Below are 13,357 nucleotides of genomic sequence, written 5' to 3'. Positions count from 1 at the left end.
GAAAGAACAGCTTCTCAGCGGGCTCCTGCCTTAGCTGCATTCACTCTCGTCACTCACGTCTACGGCCACACGTCTTCCCCAAGCCTGCTTTGTGTACTGCACAGCAATGACTAAGTCGAGCCCAGGATGAGGAACAGGGCCTCGGGAAACTTCCACTGAGGAGACTCATGCTGAGAATGATGAGTGGAGTTGAGAATAAAGGAGATTTTTCTCAAATGATAAAGATGTGAGATCAGAGGAGAGAATGGCTGTGCAATGTTGAGTACTTAGTTAGGCTGTAACAGATATGAACTAATACTGGCACTTGTATAAGCATTTGTATTCATTTTATTTCCTGTTACCAGGCTCTGTTTGGCTTTCCCGTGTTGTTAGGTACCACTTACGGGAAATAAATTAACCTAGCCCAAGTCATCTCTCTCCCTGCAGACCTGAACTTGGAACAGGAAGGAATCTGGCATTGCATATTAAAGTGTGAACCCCCTCAAGTGATTGTCAATTTATTCTGACATAGATTTTAGTGTCTTCTCTTCTGTGTCATAGTCCCAGAGATGTCAGCATAAATCTAGTTTGTTTTAATTACTCAACAAATATTTACTGGGAATCTAAGATATGTCAAACTTCTCTGAGGTGCTGTAGCTATAGCAATAGAAAAAAAGTCAGACAGAGCTCTCTACCTTACTGCTTTTAAATCTTAGCCCAAGGTGATCCATATAAAAGAAATACTGGCTTCACATCATCAGTCATTCTTCTAAAAAAGGAAGCAAAGGGCTATAAGGCATCTCTTTATTTTTGAATGTAGAAATTTTCCAATGTTAGCTAGAGAAGGATCCTAAAAGTATAAAAGAAAAAAACCTAGGAGAAATTCCAACCTGAGAAATGGGATGAAACTAGAGAATAATTTAACTCATTAACAGGAATAAATGTGAGGTGCTTATGCAAACTTTATAACCCAACTCCAGACTTTAAAAGAGATATAGAATAGGTCTCCTTGTGAGTCAAATAATACAAGCAGGTAAAAGAACTAAGGACAGTGGCTCGTGAGGAACAGAGGAACAAGGGCTTTGATGTTATCTTTTCTAGGTACTTGAAGGTTCCAATGGAGAAAACACACAATGTTTGTTATGTATAATCCTAGAAAGTGGGAGATACAGCTAGACATATTTTGGCTCAAAATTAAGAGGTAGATTTTAACTATTGTGGCAGCTTTAACATAGAGTGGACTGCCTCAGTTTAGGGTAGTTCCCCGTCTCTGGAAGTTTTGGGAGTGCTGAAGTGAAAATACCATTAGACACCAACTTCCCAGTAGTCCCTTGGACCTACTTTATTCGTATCACACATAATTATCGAACAATGTTGTCCATGTGGTAATAGAAGGAAGCACAGGATTGAGGAAGCCCAGTCCTTAACTCTATAGAATTAAGGAAATATTTTTGTGGAGGAAAAGTGAGGTTAAATAGGAATCAAACTAGCAAAGCATTGGACTAAAATGTATCCCAAGGCTTGTATCATAATCTCTAAAGGTATCCGTATTGACTCTTGATGGTTTTTCCGTGGATAGGACCATATGATTGGAGTTTTAGATGCTTCTCCTATTTCAACCAAAACAGTGAATTTCAATCTATTATATAATCTCAGGAAAGAACTTAGTATCCAACCACATATCAGAAAATGTAAAGTTAGTAAAACATATCCCAAAGCCTGTGTCTCCTAAGCTAAAGCATATTTTTCACAGCTTGTAGCTTCACACTGGAGAATAGAGGTAATATGGACTGATCACACGAGGTACTGTGAGCCTCAAATTCAGTCAGGCTTCTTTATTTCTGATATACAGCCATGCCAATGAGTGACAGAGTGATGGAGTTAAATCCAACATATCTGAGTTAATTTCTTTTTACAGTGTGAACCCTGTGACGTTAGCCAATAAATAAGGAACAGCATATCTGAAGCACCAAGCCATAGCATGGTTTTCTGAGCAGCCATGCAGACTTGTGGGAAAGATGCTTCAGCACCAAGGGCAGGGCTCTTAGGTGTTCTTCTTGAGGGAATAGAATACCTAGCAGGAGAGGAGAGCCTCCTCCTCTTCTATCCATCTACCCTCCTAAGACCTGATCCTGCATCTCCCTAGTTATGGAAATCCTGGTTCTACATTTAGCTTTGTTTTGGTTGCTGTCTCACTAGCGAATCAGACTCTCCTCAGCTTAATCATTTCCCTTTTAATTTAAATGATCTCTTTGATTCAGAAATATAATTAGCCTTAATAGGATGCTAAATATAAAGGTACACCACTCACCTCCAGAACGTGGTAAGATGAAGAGAACTAAAGGAGTTGCCTTAATATTTCTGCATTCTCCATTAAATTCCAATAAAATAGTCAATAAAGGTCACTTGAAGAAGATGGTCTTTTGATGGGATACAGAGTATGAGAGAAGGAATTTCCTCACAGGTGAAGGTGAAAGTTTATCTCCCAGTCCTGTGTGCTTGGAAAATCTAAGTCAACAACTCTATTTTCAATATTCAGAATGTTAGGTCAGAGGCAGAAGCACTGTCCAATTCTTGGGGGGTTGGGGTCATAGGTCATAGGTGGGTCTTTGACAGTATTTACTTTTCTGACACTCTGAAATAATATAATGGGCACCCAGATCTGTTCTCAAAAGTTCTCCAACAGGAAACCAGCAGTCAGACATTTTAACTCAATTCTCAATCTTTAGGGTTTTTTTTTCCAAAATCAAAATGAATATAATATTTCCTTTACCTAAAGAACTGTTAAGAAGAGCCAATGAGACAGCCAGCATGAAAACACCTAGTTTGGCACTGATGCATAGTAAATATTGAGAAATATTTGATGCTGCTTTGTGTATTTGCAAAGAATCAATGATTTGCAGAGTACATTGATATGATTTCTAAGTGACTTATTAATGACTGTCCAGAAAGCAGGAGCCTCTCTCCCCATATGCTCACTCTCTGCAAAGGTAGACAGACATGTTTGTGCTAGGATAATCTAAGCTTACCCTTGGCAGCATCAACTGCACATGCTCCAGTGAAGTCAGAAACAGGTCAGTAAGTTTTTTGTAGGGGTCCTCAAAGCCTCTTCCAAATCGCTGGTTTCTCAATTAGAAAGGAAATGAGCCTGAAAAATGTCTATAGCTTAATCATTAAAGGAATGTTTTGCTGAAGAACAAAATCCATAGCTTTTCTCTTTTAACTACAAAGTTATGGCTAAGCATTTACAATGCTGAGTATTGGGCTCAGACCCTTCTGTAAAGATTTGTACTAATTACTTATTATGAGCCAAGCATGGCTCCTGGGGGCCTTGGGCTTTTTTTCTGGGTTAATGTACTCCTTGTTACTAGAGGTTTGTCTCAAGCACCTTAAACTTAAGTAAAGTCAGAACACTTTTGGAGGAAGGGTTAGTTAGTAATGGAAAAACACGATGCCATAAGACTACTTTCATGCAATGTACTTTAGAAATCACCACCCTAGATTGACTGGCAGGAGCTGTTTCTTACAAATTTAAGCACTGGAAAGACAAAGCAAAGCAATGACAAAGAACACAGACTTCATTAAATATATTTTCCCCTGTCATAAGATGGCATTTATGGGGCCTTGAGGAATAGGGACCTCATTACTGGTCTGATGGAAGAGCAGAGCACAGGCCCATGTGTCGCTGAAGCCCACCATCAGGGAGCTAGTTTCCTCTGCCTGTTGAGGGTTTCACACACACCAGCACCCTGGAAGTGCACGCTGAGAGAAGCTTCTGGCTAGCATCTGTCAGCTTTCTGGCAAGCCTAGGAGTCCTATAGGGTTCTTATCAGGAAAATGCTTACTGAGGCATTTGCAACCTCCTAAGGAGCCTCCTTATCAGAAAAATTCCCTGCTGTTCAGAGGGGATTTTTGAGACAGGAAATTCAGTGTGGAAGTGAGGCTCTGGTGTCTCTGTGTTTATCACTGCCTGCTGGCTTGTCCATCTTCCTCGCTAGACTCTGCACATCCCTCCTACAGGCCTTTTGCTATTTATAGGCCAATTGTATCTGTGTCCTGTGGGCAAAGCCCAGTGGGGAACCTGCTTATGAGCTTAGTTCACAAACAGGAGAAGCCCTTCATTTATGGCTACTTCAACATTTGCAGCACCCTTTTAACAGGCCTTTTCTGGAGCACAGGTTGCTCCTTGCTCCAATCTTCAGTCACTCCTGCTTCTTTGAGCGGGAGGTTAGAGCAAAGTCCCACTGGCCACACAGACACTAAGGCAGGTCTACCTAGGAAGCTTCTCCTCTGTAGTGATGCTGGATGGATTGCTAGGGATAAGAGTGGGCAGGCATTCATGACTTTTCCCCAAAACACAGGATGAATTATAAACATGGCACCCTTCTATCTAACTCTATCATGCAGTGTTGACACTCAGGATTATAATTTAAGTGTACAGATTTCACAACATGTTGCTTGGGTTCATTACTCAAATTTGTACCAACAACAACCCGAGCAAATTATTTAATCTCTCTGTGCCTCTATCATCTGCAAAATGGGGTGAACATTAAGTCAGTCAATTGGATTAACCATACTTAACACACTTAGAACAGCTCCAGGCACTTAATAAATAGCTAGTCTCACTACTTTCCACAGAGGCTTTCTTGGAGAATTTCTGGGATTCAAGCTCACCTAGAATGAAGCCCAGGCATAGCAGATATTTTACCTGCTTAGAAACTACTTGATTAAAAGAACCAAGTTCAGAAAGACAAGTATTAAGCTGTAGACTCTGAACAATGCTAGATGAGGTTTGTAAGTATAACCAGCCAGACAGCTTAGCTCAGAAAGGGGGGTTCATTCACAGCAGTTGAGAAATGAAGAAACTATCATGCTTAGCCTAGGTCTACTCTAACCAGGAGCTTTGCTTCGGAAGGCAACAAGTAATTCTCTCTTTATTCCAAGTGATAGTACGTAACAGAAACACAGTCGTGTTTCTGGTTAGCTCTATGCCCAATGTATGTGTCAGTTACTTTCTGTGCTGCCCATCTCATGTGTCCCATCTTCCATCCTTCTTCATCTGCAGTATTCTCACTCTCTCCTCTTATCCACTCCCACCTTAGTACTCAGAAACAAGGTGATCTTTGAGCCTCACAGATGACATCAGGGATTCTCTCAAGGATCCAGCCCACAGTTCAGCAGTTCACTCTCCTGTCCTTCTCCCAGGCTCCCTGCCCTGCTACTGTACACCCAAGTCAGCATGATCCTGCACACATGGCCTCTAGCCCAGAGGCTTCCTGGTGTCTTTACCTGGGTCTCTCCAGACCTTCTCTGAATGCTCCCACAAGCTAAATGAGTCCCCTCCCACATTCATCTCTTGCACCTCTTGCTCTGCGTTCTTGGTAGGCATCAGTTAGATAGCCTATATTTGTTAATGTGATTATGTATCTGTTATTCTTGCTCCTGGTACAGTCTGTCTCTAAAAGCACAGACCATGTAACCACAGAGCGGACCTCGGCTTAGTAGATGTTGGTTGAATGAGTAAAATTGAATATGATCCCTAAAAACAGAGATCACATCCCGCCTGTAGAGGAAGCTCCCGGAGTTCTAGACATCACAGCAAGAAGCACTTCAAAGCTCCATTCAGTGGTGGAACTGGTTTGGGAGGAAAGTCTATTTTAAAGGAAATTATTGGACTTGTCACATCATGTGATTCAGGGGTCTTTTCAGAGATTACAAACTGGTATTTTGAAAACCCAGACTTTTTTCTTTTGCTTGCCTTATTAGTAATTTTTTTTTTTTTTTTTTTTTTTTGTACCAGGGATCGAACTCACGACCTCACACTTGTCAGGCAGGCACTTACGCCACTGAGCTAAGTCTCCAACCCCTAATTAGTAATTTTTTATAAATTGATTTATTAAGCAGAGTTTCAGATTTCTTGAAAAGCTAGAAGACCCAGAAAATAGCAAGGCCACATTTCCACGTGGCAGTGATCCACTGGAGATTTTAATTGCCCTCTTCTGGTGCAGCTCCTGAGGTTCTTGGGGTTAAGGACCAGCAAGGGGAGGAGAAAAACAAAGAAGAGACAAAGCTACCATCAGGTGAAGCCCTTAACCTCTGATGGGACCGAAGGAACTGCTCAACCACTGTAGCACCTTTATTTATCTACTGGGAAAGATGATGTCAATTTCTGCTCTTCTGCCTAGCAACACATTGCTTGGCAGGCCTGGGCCCCTTGCCTTCTTGGTGCTGGAACAATTTGTTTATATAGCCTGTTTTGGTCTTTCAGTTTTTCTGGGCTGGCTTTGCTTTAGCCTCACACATGTGATCAAGCTCCAGCTTCAACAGCTCCCTATCTATCCCTCTTTTTTGTTTTGTTGCTGCAAAGGAGGGGTGGCCAATTGAAGGTGTGAAGGAGCTGTGTTGGAGAGCTCAGTAGGTCTTTTTAAGTGCAGTCCAAAGATTTTAAGTCCCTGCATTGCACAATTGAAACCCTGTGCAGTCCATTAATCTGTGACAGTAGTCAGCTACCAGTGCAGCTGGCAATTGCCAAAAGTTATTAGTGATTTGAGTTTCTTTTTAACATATTACTTTAGCATTGTTTTATATACTTCTAGTAGTTGTACACTTTCCGGATGTTCAAGACCAAGTTAAGGTGAGACCTGTTTTAAACACAATCAATTTTTGTTATCTATCCAGGTCAGTTAAGTCTTCTCAGGAATACCTTGGAACCAGCTATGACACCTCTTAGTTCTTCCATCAGTGTCAGCTGTTTGGATGAGTCTGTGAACGCTTGGGAGATTTTTGCTCCTGGTGACTCTCCTTAGGCAGACCACACACCAATGATCATCAGTTTCCTCAGTGGTCTCACAGTCTTCTTGGTCAGAAGACTAGGGACTCACTTAATATAGAATGATGCAGCAGAGGTTCTCTTCCGTCATGGGTCCTCATTGACCTTGGAGAACTAGGGACAAAATACTGTTTGTCTTCTTAGACCATCTGTCTCTCTAATTGTAGGTCTCCAAACCTCAGTTGTTAAACATCTGGAAGAAAAGATTGATAACAGTACAGTGTAGTTAGAGGCATTAATTATCAAACATTTTACAATATAAAATAGAACCATTATTTGTTAACAACTATGGGTATTTTAACATTTGAATACCTGTAGAATATTAACAAACAGTTACGTATTTTACATAGAAAATTAGAAATCAAACCATATACAATGTTGTAGCATAAAAACCCTGATGACATTTTGTAACACATTTGAATTTTCATTTTGATATCGAATTTCTCCCTTTTGGTCAGTCATCCCTATCTAATACACAAAAGCCTTTACCTAACTTATTGACCTTTAGTAGGATGTACATCTCATAAGTGTTTGTTAGAGGCAGAGGTCTGAATCTGAAACAAAAGTTTGTCACCATAAACAATCAGGTTTTACATTTTCAAAGACCTATACATCTGGAGGCCTGAATATGTGAATACACCAGGGAGTTAACAACAATCATTTGTCATAACCAAGCATATGAAAACTTTTGTATGGGCATTTTTTAAATCAAAAACCTTTTGTATTATTTCTTTTAATAATGACCAATGTGAACATATTACAATAATATTTACATAACTTTAGTTGGGGTGTCTCCCATAAGGCTATGCAGATCACTGGGGCCTTCAATCAATGAACAAGAGCTGGTAAAATGTTACCAGGTGGCCACTTTCTTATTCATCAGTTGAAGTCCTGTCCAATAATCCCAACCCCAAGGGATTTTTGTTTAATCATTTTTACAATAATTTTTTCTTAAGAAAACTCCAATCATAGCATTTAACATATTATTTTTGAACAATGAGAGGCTCTCAAGTTATGATAAGCAACAATGTACATTACATTTACACAACTGACTTTAGTATCATTTTGACTAACTGGGAATCCAGGTGGAAGCATTTTTTGTAATTCTATAACTCAAATAAACCTTGATTAAATGATTTATACATGCAAAAGAAAAAGGAAAAAGGAAAATTGCTGAGCTCAAAATAAAAAAGAACAGCTGTTCACAAATAGACAGACAAATGGACAATCTGTACAGATTCAAACAGACATAGAAGCAAATGCAGAGTTATCTGTGTCCCCAAGAAGTCTCCAAGCTCCTAGGGGCTATTTCACGCCCCTTTGTTGAACTAGCTCACTTTTTACAACCCATACCCTCGGGGTTGAAACTCCTGTCACCTCCAGCACCCCATACCCTCACAGCATTTCTCAGATACCCCACTGAGTGCCATTTGGACACTCCTGTATGGGCACTTGTGCTATTGGCTTCACATATGTGAGCAATCTCCAACTCAGCGACTCCAGCAACAGCTTACTAGACTGGACAGATAGGCAAATAAATACGCAGACAGATTTACAAACATCTTTCACAATCAGAGTGTCCTCAAATAGATTTTAGCCAAATTGAATTACACAAAGTTTTTACAGTTGTAGAATTTGTCATTTGAAATAGTCACATTTATTGTAGGTCAGTTAGCAGAGATCTCTTATCAAAGAATTTGAAAAAGACAAAATCTATAATTAACATGTTTTTGCCATAAGACTTACCATGCACTTCTATCATCTATTTGGACCTTTTTATTTTTGGTTACCATCTTCTGGGCACCTTGGGTCAATTAAGGTTGGTTCTAGCTACATCCTTTTCTATGGGCTGTAGCATGGTCTCCATAGCATCACTGTCATAGGACTGAGCATCAGCTTGAGAGGCAGGATCAGCTCTTTTTTGGGCCCTTGATATAGCTGGACAGCACACACTGGAACCCAGATAGGTCATTTAGCTTTTCCTGGGGAAACCCAAGCATACCCTCAATTCCACATCAGCACTTGACTGGGTGCTTTTATTGTCCAGTATTAAGATCATTCCAAAGGACTCTTTTTAGATTTGATTTATTTGATTACATTATCTATCTGCTGAGGTAGTTACATCTTTATTAGAATTTAAATATTTTAAATGGTATATACTGTCAAGTGAAATCTATTATGAGGTTAAACTCTCCCTTTTGTTTTTTTTTTTTTTTTTTGAAATTTAAATTGTGAGCATATTTAGCTTACTTTTAGACCTGAAGATTATAAGGAATTTTTGTGGTAAGGTAGAAGGAAAATGGAAACTGCATTTTATATTTAAGTACCGTGGGCTCTCCTGTGACATGCAGGTGGTGCTCCTGCTGTGGGCTGGAGGCCCCACTATTGTTGGGGATCTGAGCATCAGTGCAGTGTAAACTTTTGACTCATAAAGCATGTGTACAGGTGATACAGAAAACCAGGGTGGCTTGAGCAGGCCAAAGCCATGTCCCACCTCTCTAATAAGTATCAGAAGATCCAAAATCCTTGGATACCCTTTTTTAAAAATAGATTTTCCAATTTTTGTCAAGGGAAGAATAACCAATTGAGCAATAAAATAATTGAGAGAGATCTGAACTTTTTCCAGAAGACTGAACCATAACCCTGATTTCTCCTTGCAGCTGAAACAAGCAACATTATTTCTTTACCTTCCTGGTCTGGACCAAACTCCAGACTCAGTAGAGATTTTGGTGCCCTACCCTGCCTGGGGGACTGTGAGAAGTAGTGAGAGGAGTAGAAAGCAGCAGTTTTATTAAATAACCCTTCAAAATCTGTAGAGGGTCAGCTGATTTCTGTTGGTTTGTTTTTCCCCTCGTCTGGCTCTAAGCTGTTTTTCTGTTTCCTCCCAAGTATGTAAATTTACAATTTCTTCTTCTGGTGACAAACAAAAAATTTAGCAATCTGTGTAGTGTCAGTCTATTGACAATGAAAATTGACTTAAGAAAGCAGAAAGAACCTAAATAAACGTAGAGTTACATTAATCACAAATTAATGAAAAAGTACCTTTCTAGTAAACAATTTTGAAAAACAGTGGAGTTTGAGAGTTTACATTACCAGATATTAAAGCTCACTACAGAGACAGTGATATGCTGGAGCCAGCCTTTCATCAGCTAGTGAAAGCCAAGTGTTGACTTTTTAGAAGTCTTAAAGGTTAGTTGTTGTTGTATTGATTATTTGAATTGTCTTTTGTAAGACCATTTTGTAAACAGGAATCAGCAAACCATGAATCAGAACCATATTACCCCCCAACCATTAGGAGCCTGCCAGGCCAAGCAGGGGCAAGCCATCTCGGGGAAGCTGGAAGCCATCTGAGCTGTCACAAACCTACTGTTTGGCAGGGCTGCCACAGGCCCTGCTGGAAGTTTTGAATTTACATTAAGTGGCCCTGTGATACCATCGTCTACACTTTGGACAGATAGTTGAAGGTTTTGCTGAATGGACAATTAGTGGCTCAGTTAAGGTTATCAGGGTGGGGGTCGTGCTGCCATCTTTTTTCTGCTCAAGACTTGATTCTGAAGCAGTGCCTGGAGCCAGTTCCATTGTGGTTGTCTTAAGAAGCTTAAGATTATTAAGGCCCTGTGTAATCCAGATCCACAGAAGGAATGTAAATATGGAATCAAGCATAGAACATACAGGTCTTTACACATTTGTGACTCTTTTGGATAAGTTTGTCCCATAGTTAGACAGCTGATATAATCAATTTACTTGTAATTTTTTTTTTTCTTTTCAGGGGAAGGTGTTTCTTTCAGACCCGTTTATAACTGGCCCTAGAGAATGAGGGAGTTTCAGTACCCCACTCTGCACCTGATGAAGCCAATATCAATACACTCCGGTGATGACTACTGACCTATATACCAGTGCACTTCTCCCCCTAGTTGCATGCACATGAGAAGTGTCCCCTCACCCTGAATCTCTTATCTGGTCTGTGTTCTGGCGCCATATGTCTGGACCCAATGCAGCTCCTGAGGTTCTTAGGGTTAAAGACCAGTAAGGGGATGAGAAAAACAAAGAAAAGACAAAGCTGGGGTCAGGTGGAGCCCTTATTCTCCTGGTGGGATGATAGGAATTGCTCAACTACTATAGCACCTTTATTTATAAACTGGGAAAGATGATGTCAATTTCAGCCCCTCTGCCTAGCAACCCATTGCTTGGCAGGCCTGGGAACCTTGCCTTCTTGGTGCTGAAACAACTTGTTTACATAGCCTGTTTTGGTCTTTCTGTTTTTTCTGGTCTGGCTTTGCTTTAGCCCCACACATGTGATCAATCTCCAGCTTCAGCGGCTCTCTACACTTGAAAAGCTCGAAGACCCAGAAAATACCAAGGCCACATTTCTATGTGGCAGTGATCCACTGGAGATTTTAATTGCCCTCTTCTGATGTGTACGTAGGAGCTCTCTAGCTCCCACAATGCTCTTGCCTGCCTCTCTGAACCCAGGGGGCATCTAAATTCACTACCTTTGGATGTTTTAACTGGAAACACTCACACAACACTGGTGAGTGAAAGGAACTGCTACTTTGGAGGAACTTGCTCTCAAAGGTGGGCCCACAGCTTTGCTTGATTTTATCTCGTGGCATGATCAGGACAGGCAGCAGGAAGCTCTTGTTTTATAGTTGTTAATGCAATGGTGGGCAGAAGCATCGTCCCTTAATCAGTCATGCCTAAGGTTCTCCATCTGAGAAGAAAGACTATTTTCCTCACAAAGCAATAGAGGACTCCAGCCCTAGCTTTATCCCACAAAACCATCTCTGCTCATTACCTCTCACTTGTTACTCTAACAACAAGTGCTACCCTCTGTCCCTCTCCTGCTGTTACACAAACCTTGCTCAGAAGAATGAAGGGCTCATGGCAGGATGACAAATGGCAGTGCTGCTGTTTTCCATCAGGTGACAACTCTCCTGTTTCCCCAGGTGGTGCTAAAAATGAAGCTATATCTCATTCTTGAGGAGGACAGCCTGCTTTGCCTTATGCTCTTGCTGGGGAGCCTTTTTTGAAGTATCCCTTTGACAACTTGTGCATAGTATGGAGAACCTAATTAATCCAGCTTAGTTTAACTGGGTAACTCTGATCAGAAAAACTCCATCCTCTGCCACGTATTCCTACCACCACCACATACGAACACCTCAGTTCTTTACTTCCTTAATCAAAGGTCCTTGTCACCAGGGCTTCACAATTTGCAGAGTAGACTTCACTTGCCCTTCACTCTGTATTGGGCTCAGTGACTTGCCTTGGTCAATGGAATGTCAACAAATTTTGTGCAAATTGAGGATGGCAATTGCATAAGTGTCTGGTCTTGATTCTTTGTGCTTTTCCCATCACCATGAGAAGACCATGTCCTGGTTGGCCCACTGGTTCCAGGAGGAAGAGAGCATGAGAAACCCAGACTGCCTACAGTCTGGAGCCATATCTGAGAGTCCAGCCTAGGCCAAGTGAGGGAAACCAAGTCCCTGCCCAGCTGACCTGCAGTTGCAGGTGTGAGAATAACTGTTGTTTTACGTCACCAAGTTTGGAACTGTTTTATGATGTATAGAAGCTATCATATACACGTTACATTGTTGGGTTTTTGTGAACTGCTCCCCATGATGCCTCCTTCTTTGCCTGCTCATCAGTGTGTGCAGTTTCACCTCCTCAGCCTGATCTGGAATATTAGCTGGTCTTATAATCATAGATGAAAGATAAGAATTGTGCAGGAGAGATGCCTCAGTCATCCTGCAGAGACAGGAGATGGCTCCTCCAAAGAAGGCTGAGAAGGTTCTACTGAGCCTGATTTTATGCTTGCATGATTTTTTCTTCTCTCCTTTTTTTCCTTTGGTGCAGTTGGCAAAACCCAGGCACCGCCTTCTCTTCCTCAGCTTATTTCATCTGAGTAAATGTAAAGAAATTAGCTTGTGCCTACCTCCATTATTACTGTAGTGTGATCTCAGAGACAGTACTCAAACTGCCCCTAGTGCTCCCAGTTTGTATTCTGTTAACAGGCTCACAATGCCTCTCAACTCTGCCATTTCCAAGACTTTGGGAAAATTATCCAGCCTCCCTATGCTTCAACTTCCTTATTTATAAAAGTACCTGTTTTATGGCTTCATTGTAAGAATTAAGTGGTTTAGAACACATTTATGTATTTGACCAATAGTAAGCTTTCCATATTGTTGTGAAGATCTTAAAAATTAGGTGAGCTATGTGACAAAACACAGGACAATTCTAAATGTGAAGTAACCATACAGCAAAGGTCAGCTCTTCTGTCCTTGAACTTCAGTCACCTCTAGACTAGGTTACAACCCTGAACAAGCAAGACCCAAACCGTAGTCAAGGCCACCTTAATCAGACCTCAAATAAGAGCCACATACTTTTTGGCCAAGATTTGCTAGTTCTTATCTTTAATTCAGAAGTCTCTCTCGGCCCTCAAAATGCCTGCGGAAAAATCTATTAGTTCCTGAAAATTCACATGTTTAAAATAGATTCACCATCTTTTTCTCTTTTTTTCTTACTGGTCTTGCTCTTCTTTGGGACTCTAGT

General features: G+C 40.9%; 1 long non-coding RNA gene across 1 annotated transcript in view; it reads right to left on the bottom strand.

The window, feature by feature from the left end:
- Positions 1-726: 726 nt before the first annotated feature.
- LOC106029133 (uncharacterized) overlaps positions 727-13,357 on the bottom strand; it is a 143,271-nt gene continuing 130,640 nt past the window's right edge. Inside the window, exon 3 of the long non-coding RNA XR_010047591.1 lies at positions 727-7,001. This is a non-coding gene — a long non-coding RNA (uncharacterized LOC106029133). The remainder of the gene's footprint in view (positions 7,002-13,357) is intronic.

This window comes from Cavia porcellus, unplaced genomic scaffold, assembly GCF_034190915.1.
Source record: "Cavia porcellus strain 051 isolate PalLab524CR breed Dunkin Hartley unplaced genomic scaffold, mCavPor4.1 scaffold_5, whole genome shotgun sequence".
In the NCBI taxonomy this organism is placed as follows: domain Eukaryota; kingdom Metazoa; phylum Chordata; class Mammalia; order Rodentia; family Caviidae; genus Cavia; species Cavia porcellus.
This window is presented reverse-complemented; position numbering and strand designations above follow the sequence as displayed.